Below are 17,595 nucleotides of genomic sequence, written 5' to 3'. Positions count from 1 at the left end.
CATGTCTATCTGATGGAGTGTATTATCAATGAAAGAAGAACGGGTTCACTAGTTCATAGAAACTAGCCTATTTTCTTTGTTTCATTTGACTATTACACTACATTTAAAACGTTTGGGGTCACTTAGAAATGTCCTTATTTTGAATGAAATGGCACGTTGTTTTAGCTAATCTAAGTTCATCATTTAAAAAGGCTAATTGATCATTAGAAAACCCTTTTACAATTATGTTAGCAAAGCTTAAAACTGTTGTGCTGATTTGAAGAAGCAATAAAACTGGCCTTCTTTAGAGTATCTGGAGCATCAGCATTTGTGGCTTCCATTACAGGCTCAAAATAGCCAGAAACAAAGAACTTTCTTCTGAAACTCGTCAGTCTATTCTTGTTCCGAGAAATGAAGGCTATTCCATGCGAGAAATTGTCAAGAAACTAAAGATCTCATACAACACTGTGTACTACTCCCTTCACAGAAGAGCGCAAACTGGCTCTAACCAGAATAGAAAGAGGTGTGGGAGGCCCCCGGTGCACAACGGAGCAAGAGGACAAGTACATTAGAGTGTCCTCAACGTCAACAGTGAAGAGGCGACTCTGGGATGCTGGCCTTCTAGGCAGAGTTGAAAAGAAAAAGCCATATCTCAGACTGGCCAATAAAAAGAAAAGATTAAGATGGGCAAAAAAAACACAGACAATGGACAGAGGAACTCTGCCTAGAAGGCCAGCATCCCGGAGTCGCCTCTTTACTGTTGACGTTGAGACTGGTGTTTTGCGGGTACTATTTAATGAAGCTGTCAGTTGAGGACTTGTGAGGAATCTGTTTATCGAACTAGACTCTCTAATGTATTTGTCCTCTTGCTAGCTCCTATTTCTAAGTGACCCCAAACTTCTGAATGGTAGTGTATATCCCTTTTGAAAACAAATGAATGTTCTCATTAAGCCACAGACTGTATACTATCTTTCATGCGGAACATTCACCAAAAAATTATGCTTTCATTCCTTATCTTCAGAATAATATATTTTGATTTCCCCAAGCAGGCAGGCACAATAAAAAGTTGAATTACAGTTGCTTTATTTAACCTCTTGAATCTATATCTACTGCATTAACGCCAAGTTGCGAAACAAATAAAACTTTCTCTCTAAAACAGAGGTTGTTATTTTAAAAACTACAGGGATAGTATAGATGCTGGTTTTGGGTGAAGTATGCTAATATTACCGTGGAAGATGGGGACTTGTGGAGAACACACACAGGCCCCTTGAATGTACATGCTCACACACAAACTCTCAACTTGGCAACTTAGTCTCACCTTAGTTCAGGTATCTCAGGGTAAAGATTGGCCAGAGGACAACTATTAGAGGCGCTAGTATTTAGTCAACGCTCTGTGACTGCTTTGTGTGTTTGTACGTGTGTTTACTTTGACCAGATGGGGTTACTTTGTTAACAGACAGAAACAGTTGAAGTCAGAATTTGCAATTCTAACAAGACCAGACAGACAAATCTGTCTCTAGATAAAATAACACCTAGAAAACTGAGAATCGCTTTAATCACCAAAATATAAATTCATCCAATACCAACTTTCCTTCAAATTCTTTGCACTTGACCACTTCTGCTATATAACACATTTTCAGAACAACAAAATAAATGCAGTAAAGAGCCACACTTACCCATGTCAAGGTCCAAATGAAAAATACACAATAAAGGAAACTCCTCAGGAAATAAAACTTGTCTTTGAAACTGCTGTCATTCCTCAAAAATACATACAAGATTCTACTCAATATCCTTTAGTCCTTTAGCACAAAACCTCAGACAGTTTGAAGTCAGAGAGAGAGAGAGAGAGCCCAGGGTGGTGGGGACTAGCCACTACAGGTGGAGGGAAAGAAACTGGGAAAGAAGGAAGGTTGCAGCATTTCAGGTTGGCTGCTAAGTAGTCTCTGGTTGTGTCTTTACTCCTTTGCTTCGAGCTGCCTGGCCCTCTCCTTACTGTGCTGTGTGAAATGGCCACCGTCTGTAAAGATTCCACTGAATCCTACCAACAGTGTGGGAGCCTTGCTGGGGTCACTGGAGCTCGATCTCTCCTGGGACACTCTCCAATGAATACCCACAGAGTTCTGAACAGGCCAGCAAAGCCACCGCCAATGCTATACTGTGACGTCACAGGTGTTGAGTTTCAAGCCAGGGTTTTGGGGAGGTGTTTTCAGGGGTCTGAGCCAATGGGAGGGTTTGTTGCAGGTTTGATTTTACACAGGTAGAACGAGACTCCTCCACCTCTCTCCCACCTAACCTGGCACTGAGCGGCCGAGAAGACAGAGAGACAGAGGGGTTGGGTTGGGTGGGGTGGGGTTGGGTTGGGTGGGGTGGGGGTTTAGCAAACCATGTCTTGAGTATGTAGAAGTCGTTATTTGCCTGAAAACATGCAGACTGACTCTCTCTAACCAGCTGGAATGCTAATCCTGTTTGTGAGGTGAAGGAGTTTAAAAAGAACACTCATTGATTTTCAGTTTAAACTCAACCTGTCTGAAAAAATAGAATAGAGCTACAGTAAAAACCATTCACATAATGGTACAGACACACCGAGAAATCTGACTATCGTAGGTACTTAGCACAGCAGGAGGCCATTCCCTCTTGCTAGAACAAAATACTTCCCTACAGTGTACCAACCTGGTACAGACAAATCTTCCGTGTCTACTTGTAGAATCGCAATGCTCTTCAGTGGTTGAGGTCTTGACTTTGAGCCAATCAGAGAGCACGAACCTCCACGTGGGGGAGCCTACAGAAGTGACAAGAAAAATGGAAAAAGAGGTTCCTTTTCCTGGTGTAATCCACCCCCTACTATTAGAATAAAACTCTTGATGTACTGGACTCATGATGGATCTCCTCTCTCTCTTTCCTTTCCATCTTGCTCCAAGGGATGGAAGACTGGGATATCCGGCTGGAGCATTACATGAATTTACATATTTTATTAAATTAAAGAACCCAATAAAGCAAACTGTTGGGGCATTTCGATTTTTATACTCCAGTTGAAAGTACAAAAAATAAATAGCAATGTGACTTGTATTAAGTTTTGAGTGTTAATTTAACTGGAAAATGTAGCTAGACCTGCCAACTATGTGGAGAATAGAGCTTTTTTTCTAGAACAAGTCTTTACATCTTTTACATCTAGCTAAGGCGTTTTGTGCTTAAATACGTTTTTGTTTTATTAGGTTTCTGTTTGATAATCTACACCTGGTCATAAGTTAGCTAGCTATTGTAGGCAGTCACATACACTATATACAAACGTATGTGGAAACCCATTGAAATTAGTGGATTTGGCTATTTCTGCCACACCCGTTGCTGACAGGTGTATAAAATCGAGCACAATGCCATGCAATCTCCATAGACAAACATTGCCAATAGAATGGCCTTACTGAAAGCTCAGTGACTTTCAACGTGGCACTGTCATAGGATGCCACCTTTCCAACAAGTAAGTTCGTCAAATTTCTGCCCTGCTAGAACTGCCCCGGTCAACTGTAAGTGCTGTTTTTGTGAAGTGGAAACATCTAGCAGCAACAACGGCTCAGTGATGAATTAGTAGGCCACACAAGCTCAATGAATGTGACCGCCTAATGCTAAAGCACCTAAAAATTGTCTTTCTTTGGTTGCAACACTCAATACTGAGTTCAAAAGTGTCTCTGGAAGCAAGGCAACGCAGGCTGTTTGTCAGGAGCTTCATGAAATGGGTTTCCATGACCGAGCAGCCATACACAAGCTTAAAATGACCAATGTGCAATGCCAAGCGTCGGCTGGAGTGGTGTAAACTCACCTCCATTTGACTCTGTAGCAGTGGAAACACATTCTCTGGAGTGATGAATCACGCTTAATCATCTGGCAGCACGACGGATGCTACCTGCCCATATGCATAGTGCCAACTGTAAAGTTTGGTGGAGGAGGAATAATGGTATGTGGCTGTTTTTCATGGTTTGGGCTAAGCTCCTTAGTTCCAGTGAAAGGAAATCTTAACGCTACAGCATACAATGGCATTCTAGACGATTCTGTGCATCCAACTTTGAGCAAACAGTTTGGGGAAGGCCCTTTCCTGCATGACAATGCCCCTGTGCACAAAGCGAGGTCCATACAGAAATGGTTTGTCGAGATCGGTGTGGAAGAACTTGACTGGCCTACATAGAGCCCTGACCTTAAACCCATCGAACACCTTTGGGATGAATTGGAATGCCGACTGCGAGCCAGGCCTAACTGCCCAACATCAGTGCCCAACCTCACTAATCCTCTTGTGGAAATCCTTTCCAGAAGAGTGGAGGCTGTTATAACAGCAAAGGAGAGACGAACTCCATACTAATGCCCATGATTTTGGAACGAGATGTTTGACAAGCAGGTGTCCACATACTTTTGGTCATGTAGTGTACACTTCATATGAAAAGAATGGGGTGGTAAATGCAGCACAATGCACAGAACACTAAATGCTTTACCAAGCTAGCTATCTAGCAAGATGATGAAGCAATAATGCAATTCACTCTCCATTATCCCATATCGCCAGTGCCAGTTCGCTTGCAAGCTAATGTTAGCAAAATGGTTAGCATCGTCAATTAGCATGACAGAGCTTGCTAGCTACTTGACAGCTAACCGGCAGCTGCTTCGTTAAAAAAATGAATCCATTGTGATTTAATTAAGCTAGTTATGTAGTTGTGGCCATCTGGTTAGTATCAACAAGGGATTACTTCAAATTCTAGCTAACTAGCAACAACATTACCGTCATCTTGCTAGTTAGCTTACATTAGCTACAGCAGGCACAAGCCAAACAAGCTACTCCCACCTGATGGCCTGTAGGATTTAAATGAACTAAATCGGCGGTAGAACAGTTTTACGTGAAGAACAAAAAGTTAACTACCGACACTCTGGCAGAGGTGCTAAGTACCTATCGGCAGTCAGATTTATTGGTAAGTCTGACCCTTAACCGGTTCTTCAGGGGGAGCAATCTAATGCCCCTTAAATGGCAAGTCACCAAGAAGAAAGCATGAAACAAAATGTATATGAAAAATAATGAAAAAGTGAGTTAATGCTGCAAACTTTTATCCAAAGCGTATTGTCTTGAGTTGAAGGAGCTAGTGAGAGTGTTTTCTTGAGCATGGTACTGATTGCTTATGACTGAGCGGTGCTTCAACTAAACACAGAATCAACCTCTGGCTGTCCACTTACAACCTGTTTACAGCAGCCTGTAGAGTCCACGTATGTGTCTCAGTCAAGCCAAACTAAAAGAGAATGCATTCATTTGTTTACTTGAGATTGGTAGTGATTACTTATAAATAGTGCCTCAACTGAGCACAGAAAAAACCTTATACTGCACTGTAAAACATTTCCTTAAAATGTTACAGTAACTTACTGGCAGCAATTGGTCAGTAAATTACTGTAATTTCTGTTACTGTAATCCATTTATGGTACCAACATTTTACCAAGCCAGTTACTGTAATCTAATTACAGTACTAAATCTAATTACATCATATTACTGTAATTACCCAGTGACATATTACCCAGTGTTCTTTGCAAGTTTGAATTTTTACATTAACATTTTGGTCATTTAGCAGCGGCTCTTGTCCGATGCTCTTGTCCTGGAAGGAGTCCATCCAAATCATCTTGGTTCCTGGACCCTGTCCGTGCATTTCAAGGCTGCATTGAGACAATAACATATCAGTGACCCAAGCCCTGCTCAGATAATCCCTGCCATTGTGTCTCTGAATTGTCGTATCGCTGCTGCAAATGTACATTGTCCCAGGTGTGTTGGCCGTCATAATGTAAGTAACCTAATTTATGTCCCTCTAACTCCCCTAAATACCTCTGTCAATCCTACAGCGATTGTCAGCAGTAATCATACGCTTATGAACCTGAGTTGTGCTGTTAGCACTGAGAAGATTTGCCCTGGTAGGAAGCCCACTGTGTGCAGTTCACCCTGCACTATCAGCTCGAACATAAATATCACTGTCATGTCTACCTGTGAGAGGATGTAGTGATCATAATAAAGTAGCCATATCTAGGAAAACCAAAGTTCCAAAGGATGGGCCTAATATAGTGTATATCAGGTCATACAAGAGGTTTTGTAGTAATTCATATGGTCAAGAATATTTGCTGGTCTGAGGTGTGTAATGAGGAACAACCAGACGCTGCACTTGACACATTTATGAAATTGCTTATTCCAGTTACTAATAAGCATGCACACATTAAGAATATATAAAACTGTTAAATCCCCTTGGATTGATTAGGAATTTAATTTTATGGTTGAGAGGGATGAGTCAAAAGGAATGGCAAATAAGTCTGTGTCACGCCCTGGCCTTAGTTATCTTTGTTTTCTTTATTATTTTAGTTAGGTCAGGTTGTGACATGGGGGATGTTTGTGTGTTTTGTCTAGTCTAGGGTGTTTGTATTGTATAGGGGGGTTTGTAGAGTTCATGGGGTTGTGTTCAGTGAAAGGTGTTCATGCAAGTCTATGGTTGCCTGGATTGGTTCTCAATCAGAGACAGCTGTCTATCGTTGTCTCTGATTGGGAGCCATATTTAAGGCAGCCATAGGCATTAGGCAGGTTGTGGGTAATTGTCTATGTTTGACGTTAGTAGCGTGTGTATGCACTTTCGTTTGTAGCGTCACTTTTGTTTAGTGTTTGTGTTCTTTTCATCTTCAAATAAAGAAGATGTATTTATATCACGCTGCGCCTTGGTCCTCTCTGGTCTCTCTCACAATACGAAGACGATCGTGACAGTCTGGATGCACAGCCGATTGGCAAAGTACTGTAAATTGAGAAATCGGGTGACTAAACTGAACAAAAAGTGAAAAGCTTTGGAGCACTTTAAATTACATTTTGGGCAAAAAGGCAAACTCAGCTCCATCATTCATTAAATCAGATGGCTCATTCATCACAAAACCCACTGATATTGCCAACTACTTTAACTATTTTTTCATTGAGAAGACTAGCAAACTTTGACATGACATGCCAACATTAAATTCTGACCCTACACCTCCACGAGTCTCAGACAAAATTATCAAATGTTATTGTAATTTTGATTACCGTAAAGTGAGTTTGGAATAGGGCTGGGCGATATGGCCTAAAATCATATCTCGATTTATTTCACATTTATGGGCTATTCACAATATATATATATATATCTCAAAATAAGATGTTGAACAATTTAAGTTACAATGCATTTCAAACAGTCAGCAATAATATATTGAATTCTGGGTGTGTGAAATTAGGCTAAATATAAGCCCCAATAATAATTTCAATATTTTGTCAAAATAGTTTAACCTGATTTTTCGCAATAATAACTGATCTGGCTTTCACATCTGAATGTGAAAAGAGCCTTTTTGTTACAAATTTGACCAGAGCCATGCATAAAGCACATTCACTAATAATAACTTGTTGTAGCAGGCATTATAGAAAATTACCACAGGTCTCATAAACAATCTCTCAAGCAAAAGCCCACATGCTAATAAGTAGCCAGCTGATCTTTATTTCAATTGGATCTACTTGCTAGCTAATAAGTAGCCAGCTGATCTTTATTTCAATTGGATCTACTTGCTAGCTAATAAGGCAGAACAGATGTATTGTTGTGAACACACACTTATTTCTGTCTCCAACTGTTTGAACAGTGTGATAGCCTGTCCACTTTGTTCAGATGTGGAAATCAAGTGGAAACCTTATTTCTCAGAATGAGAACCAGTTGGCGGTTTCCTTATATAATTGTGTTTTATGCCTATTGCACATTTATAAAACACAGACTATATAGCTAGTGTAACAGTCTTTGGCTAAAATGCTGCTAGCAGTAGGTGGTACCGCAAAACTGAGCATTCACTTTCCAGAATCAATGTTCATTGATACTCAGTAGTGTCTGCTCTGCGCGAAATTTGAATAGTTGAGAAATAAAAAAAGTATCGTTCGAGAGGTTAACTTCTCCTCTTACAGCAAAATAATGTCTCGATGTGTTTCGGTGTCCACATGACCGATTCTGTTGGACGAATCCTCAAATGCAAATAGTGAGTTGAAACCGCTTGTCAGAGAGGAAGAAGTGATCTCTAGGTTTCACTCTCGCCAAAATGTGTCCCAAATAAGCCCAATGCGTATCTATGGGCATATTTTAGACCTAACCCAGCTCGCAATGAGGAATCGGCCAAGAAGCGGCCATCTTCTGGGGGACCGGAACTGATTGAATCGGCCCGGAATCGGGTGTCGGACTCAAAATGAACGACTGCCCAGAATCGGCCCAAGTACATCTGGTCGTTTCTGTCAACCGGATTTCAGACAACTTTTTTACCAGAATCACCCCAGTCGCGGTCCGATGCAAATTTAAATAAATGTATACCAAACTACCCAATTTAGTAATTTTTAATATTACTATTATACATTTTATACATACAAATTATACCCATCCTCAAAAAAAACATGTGCATGGCTCGCCACAGGACTCGCTACAGCACAATGAGAAAATATCGAAAAATAAATAATGAAATGTTAATTATATAAAGCAGCCCATGTAATCATCTGCTAGAGAGTAGCCCCAATGGGCCCGAGCCCCAAGAAATACATTTGGGCCAGATAACTATCCCTGGAATCGCACCCATGTGATACAGTGCCTTGCAAAAGTATTCACCGCCCTTGGTGTTTTTCCTATTTTGTTGCATTACAACCTGTAATTTAAATTGATTTTTATTTGAATTTATTGTAAAGGACATACACAAAATAGTCCAAATTGGTGAAGGGAAATGAAAAAAGTAATTGTTTCAAAAAATTCAAAAAAATTAATAACGGAAGAGTGGTGCGTGCATATGTATTCACCTCATTTTCTATAAAGCCCCTAAATAAGATCTGGTGCAACCAATTATGTCACGTTCCTGACCTGTTTTCTGTTTAGTTTTGTGTGTTAGTTGGTCAGGACGTGAGTTTGGGTGGGCATTCTATGTTGTCTGTTTCTATGTTGGTTTATGGGTTGCCTGGTATGGCTCTTAATTAGAGGCAGGTGTTTGGCGTTCCTCTAATTAAGAGTCATATTTAGGTAGGCGGTTCACAGTGTTTGTTTGTGGGTGATTGTCTCCTGTGTCCGTGTCAATGTTTGCACCATACGGGACTGTATACGGTTTGTTCATTTCATGTAGTCTGTTCATTTCGTTCTTCACGTTGTATGTAAGTTCGTCGTTCAGGACTGTCTTCTTTCGTTTTGTTATTTTGTTAGTTTATAGTGAAGTTCGTGTTTTCGTCTTGTCTTTAATAAATCATTATGTCTTCACTATCCGCTGCGCCTTGGTTCCCTCAATACTCCTCCTTTTCGGTTGAAGAGGAGGAGGATTATCGTTACAGAATCACCCACCAATCCAGAGCCAAGCAGCGGTTTAAACGGAGTAAGGGACAGCGCAAGAAGGAGGAATGGACTTGGGACGATGTATTGGACGGTAAAGGTTGCTACACATGGGAGGAGATCCTGGCTGGAAGGGATCGCCTCCCATGGGAACAGGTGGAGGCACTGAGGAGAGCAGAGGCTACTGGAGTGAAGAACCGGAGTTATGAGGGGACGCGTCTTGCACGGAAGCCCGAAAAGCCCGTGAGTAATTCCCAAAAATTTCTTGGGGGGGGGGGCTAAGGGGTTGTGGGCCAAGGGCAGGTAGGAGACCTGCGCCCACTTCCCAGGCTAACCGTGGAGAGCGGGAGTACGGGCAGACACCGTGTTACGCAGTAGAGCGCACGGTGTCTCCTGTACGTGTGCATAGCCCAGTGCGGGTTATTCCACCTCCCCGCACTGGTAGGGCTAGATTGGGCATTGAGCCAGGTGTCATGAGGCCGGCTCAACGCGTCTGGTCTCCAGTGCGTCTCCTCGGGCCGGCATACATGGCACCTGCCTTACGCATGGTTTCCCCGGTTCGCCTGCATAGCCCAGTGCGGGCTATTCCACCTCGCCGCACTGGCAGGGCGACCGGGAGCATTCAACCAGGTAAGGTTGGGCAGGCTCAATGCTCAAGAGAGCCAGTACGCCTGCACGGTCCGGTATTTCCGGCGCCACCTCCCCGCCCCAGCCTAGTACCTACAGTGCCTACATTACGCACTAGGCTACCAGTGCATTTCCAGAGCCCTGTTCCTCCTCCACGCACTCTCCCTGTAGTGCGTGCATCTAGCCCGGTGCCTCCAGTTCCGGCCCCACGCACTAAGCTACCAGTGCGTCTCCAGAGCCCTGTACACACTATATATTCTCCCCCTACTAATCCTGATGTGCTTGTCCTCAGCCCGGCGTCACCAGTGCCGGTACCACGCATCAGGGGTAGAGTAGGCTTTGAGGATACAGTGTGCCCTGTCCCTGCTCCCCGCACTAGTAGGAAGGTGCTTATCATTAGCACGGTGCCTCCAGTTCCGGCACCACGCACCAGGTCTACAGTGCGCCATATCCGGCCAGAGCCATCCGTCTCACCAGCGCCATCTGAGCCATCCGTCTCCCCAGCGCCATCTGAGCCATCCGTCTCCCCAGCGCCATCTGAGCCATCCGTCTCCCCAGCGCCATCTGAGCCATCCGTCTGCCAGGAGCCTGCAAAGCCGCCCGTCTGCCATGAGCCTGCAAAGCCGCCCGTCTGCCATGAGCCTACAGAGCCGTCAGCCAGACAGGAGCCGCTAGAGCCATCAGCCAGACAGGAGCCGCTAGAGCCGTCAGCCAGACAGGATCTGCCAGAGCCGCCAACCAGACAGGATCTGCCAGAGCCGCCAACCAGACAGGATCTGCCAGAGCCGCCAACCAGACAGGATCTGCCAGAGCCGCCAACCAGACAGGATCTGCCAGAGCCGCCAGCGAGCCATGAGCAGCCAGAGCCGTCAGAGCGCCATGAGCAGCCAGAGCCGTCAAAGAGCCATGTGCAGCCAGAGCCGTCAGCCTGCCATGAGCGTCGAGAGCCGTCAGCCTGCCATGAGCGTCGAGAGCCGTCAGCCTGCCATGAGCGTCGAGAGCCGTCAGCCTGCCATGAGCGTCGAAAGCCGTCAGCCTGCCATGAGCGTCGAGAGCCGTCAGCCAGCCATGAGCATCGAGAGTCGTCAGTCAGCCATGAGCTGCCCTTCAGCCTGAAAAGGCTGGATACCCAGAACTGCCCATCAGTCCAGAGCTGTCTCTCTGTCCGGAGCTGCCTTTCAGTCCGGAGTTGCCCCTCTATCCTAATCTCCCTCTCTATCTTCATCTATCTCTATAGTCTTATCTATCCCTCTATCTTGATTTATCTCTCTGTCCTGGTGTTATCTTTATTTAATATATTATTAAGAGAATTGTGTGGGGGAAGAAAGAGGGTGGACATTCTTTGTGGGAGGAAGTTAGGATGGATTATGGTGGGGTGGGAACCGCGCCCGGAGCCTGAGCCACCACCGTGGTTAGATGCCCACCCAGACCCTCCCCTAGACTTTGTGCTGGTGCGTCCGGAGTTCGCACCTTGTGGGGGGGGTACTGTCACGTTCCTGACCTGTTTTCTGTTTAGTTTTGTGTGTTAGTTGGTCAGGACGTGAGTTTGGGTGGGCATTCTATGTTGTCTGTTTCTATGTTGGTTTATGGGTTGCCTGGTATGGCTCTTAATTAGAGGCAGGTGTTTGGCGTTCCTCTAATTAAGAGTCATATTTAGGTAGGCGGTTCACAGTGTTTGTTTGTGGGTGATTGTCTCCTGTGTCCGTGTCAATGTTTGCACCATACGGGACTGTATACGGTTTGTTCATTTCATGTAGTCTGTTCATTTCGTTCTTCACGTTGTATGTAAGTTCGTCGTTCAGGACTGTCTTCTTTCGTTTTGTTATTTTGTTAGTTTATAGTGAAGTTCGTGTTTTCGTCTTGTCTTTAATAAATCATTATGTCTTCACTATCCGCTGCGCCTTGGTTCCCTCAATACTCCTCCTTTTCGGTTGAAGAGGAGGAGGATTATCGTTACAAATTACCTTCAGAACTCACATAATTAGTTAAATAAAGTCCATCTGTGTGCAATCTAAGTGTCACATGATCTGTCATAAGATCTCTGTATATATACAGCTGTTCTGAAAGGCCCCTGAGTCTGCAACACAACTAAGCAAGGGGCACCACCAAACAAGCGGCACTATGAAGACCAAGGAGCTCTCCAAACAGGTCAAGGACAAAGTTATGGAGAAGTACAGATCAAGGTTGGGTTATAAAAAATATCTGAAACTTTGAACATCCCATGGAGTACCATGAAATCCATTATTAAAAAATTGAAAGAATATGGCACCACCACCGCAAGAGAGGGCTGCCCACCAAAACTCACGGAACACACAAGAGGAGCATTAATCAGTGAGGCATCAAAGAGACCAAAGATAACACTGAAGGAGCTGCAAAGTCCACAGCGGAGATTGGAGTATCTGTCCATAGGACCACTTTAAGTTATACACTCCACAGAGCTGGGCTTTAGGGAAGAGGCCAGAAAAAAAACATTGCTTAAAGAAAAAAATAAGCAAACACGTTTGGTGTTCTCCAAAGGCATGTGGGAGAATACCCAAACATATGGAAGAAGATATTCTGGTCCGATGAGACAAAAATGTAGCTATTTGGCCATCAAGGAAAATCCTATGTCTGGCGCAAACCCAACACTCCTCATCACCCCGAGAACAACATCCCCACAGTGAAGCATGGTGGTGGTAGCATCATGCTGTCGGGGATGTTTTTCTTCGGCAGGGACTGGGAAACTGGTCAGAATGGAAGGAATGATGGATGGCACTAAATACAGGGAAATTCTTGAGGGAAACCTGTTTCAGTCTTCCAGAGATATGAGACTGGGATGGGGGTTCACCTTCCAGCAGGACAATTAACCAATTGAGAATATGTGACATGACGCTTAAAGATTGCTGTACACCAGCGGAACTCATCCATCTTGAAGGAGCTGGAGCAGTTTTGCCTTGAAGAATGGGCAAAAATCCCAGTGGCTATATGTGCCAAGCTTATAGAGACATACCCCAAGAGACTTGCAGCTGTAAATGCTGCAAATGTGGCTCTACAAATTATTGACTTTGGGGGTGAATAGCTATGCACACTCAAGGTTTCTGTTTTTTTGTTTTATTTCTTGTTTGTTTCACCTCAAATTATTTTGCATCTTCAAAGTGGTAGGCATGTTGTGTAAATGTAACCAATGTGAAATGGCTAGCTAGGTAGCGGTGGTGCGCGCTAGCAGCCTTTCAGTTGGTGACGTCACTTGCTCTGAAACCTTGAAGTAGTGGTTACCCTTGCTCTGCAAGGGCCGCGGTCTTTGTGGAGCGATGGGTAACGATGCTTCGTGGGCGACCGTTGTTGGTGTATGCAGAGGGTCCCTGGTTCACGCGAGGGGACGGACGTAAAGTTATACTGTTACATAAATCAAATGATACGACCCCCTTAAAAATTTATTTTTAATAAATATCATCCAGACCTAGCGTGGAAAAGGTGAAAAAATTTATTTTTTCTATCATTAATGACAAACCACCTGGATCTGACAACTTGGACGAAAAATGACTGAGGATGATAGCGGACTATATTGGCACTACTATCTGCCATCTCTTCAATCTAAGCCTACAGGAAAGTGTGAGCCCTCAGGCCTGGAGGGAAGCAAAAGTAATTCCACTACCCAAAAACAGCAAAGCAATCAAACAGCTAACCAATCAGCCTGTTACCAACTCTTAGTAAAATAGTTTGACCAGATACAATGCTATTTCAACAGTAAATAAATTAACAACCGACTTTCAGCAAGTTTATAGGGAAGGGCATTCAACATGTAAAACACTCACACAAATGATAATTGGCTGAGCGATATTGACAATGAGAAGATTACGGGAGCTGTTAAACTTCAGTGCAGCTTTTGACATTATCAATCATAACCCTGCTGCTGGAAAAACATATGTGTTATGGCTCTACATCCTCTGCTATATTGTGGATAGAGAGTTACCTGTCTAACAGAACACAAAGACTGTTATTTAATAGAAGACTCTACAACATAATCCAGGTAGAGTCAGGCATTCCCCAGGGCAGCTCCTAATATATATATATAAAAAAACTTAAAGCATTGTATTTGGGACAAACTCTAAACCTCAACTAAATATTTTTTTGAATAATGTGGAAATTGAGCAAGTTGAGGAGACTATACTGCTTGTTGTAACCCTGGATTGTAAACTGTCATGGGCAAAGCATATTGATGCAACGGTAGCTAAAATGGGGAGAGGTCTGTCCGTAATAAAGTGCTGCTCTGCTTTCTTGACAATGCTAACAAGAAAACAAGTCCTACAGGCCCTAGTTGTGCCAAACCTGGACTATTGTCCAGTCATATGGTCAAGTGCCACAAAGAGGGACATAGGCAAATTACAATTGTCCCAGAATAGAGCAGCACGGCTGGCCCTTAAATGTACATGGAGAGCTAACATTAATACTATGCATGTCAATCTCTCCTGGTTTAAAGTAGATGACAGATTAGCTTCATCACTACTTGTATTTGTGAGAAGTATTGACGTTGAATAAAATCAAATTTTATTTATCACATGTGCCGAATACAACAGGTGTAGACCTTACCATGAAATACCTATTTACAAGCCCTTAAAGCCCTTAACCAACAGTGCAGTTCAAGAAAGACAATATTTACAAAATAAACTAAAGTCATTTTTTAAATAAAAAGTAACATAATAAAATAACAATTACCATGAGGTAGCAGAGAGAACAGTCTATGACTTTGGTGACTGGAGTCTTTGACAATTTTTGCATCAAGTTGTCTGTTTAAACGACAAGCCACAGCTCAGAAACCCATGCATACCCCACAAGACATGCCACCAGAGGTCTCTTCACAGTCACGAAAGCCAGAACAGACTATGGGAAACACACAGTAATACATAGACCCATGACTACATGAAACTCTATTCCACACCAAGTAACTCATGCAAGCAGTAAAATCTGATTAAAATAACAGATAAAACTACGCCTTATGGAACAGCACAGACTGTGCCTTGGCAGCAGCTAATGGAGGATCCATAATAAATATAAATACAGTCGATGAATTCAACCAAGGTTGAAAAGAAAACATTTCACAGTGATCGCAAGTTAAGTTCCTGAAAATGTTGTATTTAAGGATACACTGGTCTTCAAAATAATTGTGATTACAAGAAGATATCTTATGATCTCTGACCATCTCTGGATAGTGCCAATACTTTACTGAGATGTTCACGGTAACTTGATAACAGCTTCCTGTAAATTACTAAAATATCAAAGCAACGAAACACAGTACAATACCGTGAAAGTGACTAATAAACTTATTTGTACAAAATGTAACACTAATTACAAGGGACTGGAGCAAGCAGGTTGGATGCTAGGCATTTGTATATTACAGCATATTAATGAATACTAGGTGTTTTATTTTGCTTGCATTGCTAGAGGCCTAAATTAAAGGCTTCCAAACTGGTTACGATTACAGGGAAAAACAGATCAAACACAAATGGTTACATATTCAACCATTCAAATGTCTAATCTATCCCCAGTAGACATTTAAATATTAGGGAACTACTACCACATATCACTTAAATGCGTACAGCATTCTCACTAACGGGTGCAACACATATAGCCTTTTACAAGACACCTCTCCAAACATGCGGCATGGTACTGTGAACTGAACTACAGTAAATTAGTGGCAGTAATTGGCCAGTGAATTAATGTAGATTTTCAGGTCAAGGTTTGTATAATTCCTAAAATACAGTATATTACTGTATTCTGTGGGGGTACAGCATTCTCACCTACAGCTGCAACAATTATCACCTTTTACAAGGCATGCCTTAAAATACTGTATGTTAATGACACAGAGACTCTATCCCTGCCCACACAATGCACCATAATTAATTCTGTACAACAAATTCAAGGTATTTTACTGTGCATTCTACAGTGTTTTAGTGTTGAATATACAGAAAAGTCTTAGTGTGCAGCTCTTGAAAGAAATCAAATATTATTTGAACCTATGTCTGGAAACAGCAGCATGTACAGTGAATCTACAACCCAGCTCACACTCATGCTGAACTAAAACAAAGCACAACTGTAATACCCCTGAGACCGTCATACTCATACTGCCGCGGCTGCTTTGAGACAAGGACCCATTTCAAATGAATATCACAGCACACCTTTTCAAAAGAAACATTCTCATGTTACTCACAGACAGATTTACGATGCCAGACAAATGAGCCCCATACAATTTCATGGGGTCGAAAGAAACATGAAAGTGTGTGTGTGTGTGTGTGTGTGTGTGTGTGTGTGTGTGTGTGTGTGTGTGTGTGTGTGTGTGTGTGTGTGTGTGTGTGTGTGTGTGTGTGTGAATGACCACCTGGCAGATGAGGCTGATTGGATTTCTTCCCCCATTCCAATTACATGGACACAAACACACGCACGCATGCACACAAACAAACACGCACACAGTTCTGCATGATTAGTAGCATGAAGTGTTGGTTAATGACCGTCTCATAATCATTCTTCATAAACAATGTCAGGAGGAAATCCAATCATCTGTGAACAGGAACATTATTTCCCATGCCTACAGTTATGCTGCTTCTGGAACTAGTCAGGGTACGAGATACAACTAATAAATTGAATGGTAACACAATCTGTGTTTTGAACCCATTTGGCGAGTAAAAATTATAACTCTTATGTACCCATACTAGGGTGTACTGTAGCCTTGTTACTAAAGGAGAGAGAATTCTCATCCCAGATCTTAAAAAACCTCTTAGATGTGAAGTCCCCTGTTTTGGGGACCTACGTGGTTCTGGTACCAGCTCCAAACGACGTTTTCGCTTATAAATCGATATGTGGACACCATAGATCGAAATGGCTTGTAATTGAGCGGGAGCCCTGATTCTCACGGACACAGGAGTATGTCTCCGATACCACTTGAAGCTGGGATGTCACTCCTACCATTTAATTCGCTCTTCCGACTAACCATCAATTCCTGGCTGAACCCAGCAAATTCAGAGATTGATTTACAGTTGAAGTCAGAAGTTTATATACACTTAGGTTGGAGTCATTAAAACTCATTTTTCAACCACTCCACAAATTTCTTGAAAACAAACTATAACATTGGCAAGTCGGTTAGGACATCTACTTTGTGCATGACACAAGTCATTTTTCCAACAATTGTTTACAGACAGTTTATTTCACTTATAATTCACTGTATCACAATCCCAGTGGGTCAGACGTTTACATACACTAAGTTGACTGTGCTTTTAAACAGCTTGGAAAATTCCAGAAAATTATGTCATGGCTATAGAAGCTTCTGATAGGCTAATTGACATAATTTGAGTCAATTGGAGGTGGACCTGTGGATGTATTTCAAGCCCTACCTTCAAACTCAGTGCCTCTTTGACATCATGGTAAATTAAAAGAAATCAGCCAAGACCTCAGAAAAACATTGTAGACCTCCACAAGTCTGGTTCATCCTTAGGAGCATTTTCCTAATGCCTGAAGGTACCAAGTTCATCTGTAGAAACAATAGCATGCAAGTATAACTTCTACTTGGTCACAATCCGGGATCCGGGAGCACCCTCATCAGTAAAAAAGCTGACTAGCATAGCCTAGCATAGCGCCACAAGTAAATACTAGCATCTAAATATCATGAAATCACAAG

General features: G+C 42.7%; 1 protein-coding gene across 12 annotated transcripts in view; it reads right to left on the bottom strand.

The window, feature by feature from the left end:
- The window catches only part of ptprfa (protein tyrosine phosphatase receptor type Fa), a gene marked incomplete in the record, with an annotated part of 430,527 nt that overhangs the window by 334,237 nt on the left and 78,695 nt on the right, over positions 1 to 17,595 (bottom strand). The window contains 1 exon segment of one of the 12 annotated variants that reach the window (XM_055923139.1): positions 1,656 to 2,034. 12 annotated transcript variants of the gene reach the window in all.

The sequence above is a fragment of the Salvelinus fontinalis genome, chromosome 5, assembly GCF_029448725.1.
Source record: "Salvelinus fontinalis isolate EN_2023a chromosome 5, ASM2944872v1, whole genome shotgun sequence".
Lineage (NCBI taxonomy): Eukaryota > Metazoa > Chordata > Actinopteri > Salmoniformes > Salmonidae > Salvelinus > Salvelinus fontinalis.
The sequence above is the reverse complement of the archived record's forward strand: the minus strand, read 5'-3'. Positions and strand labels throughout refer to the sequence as shown.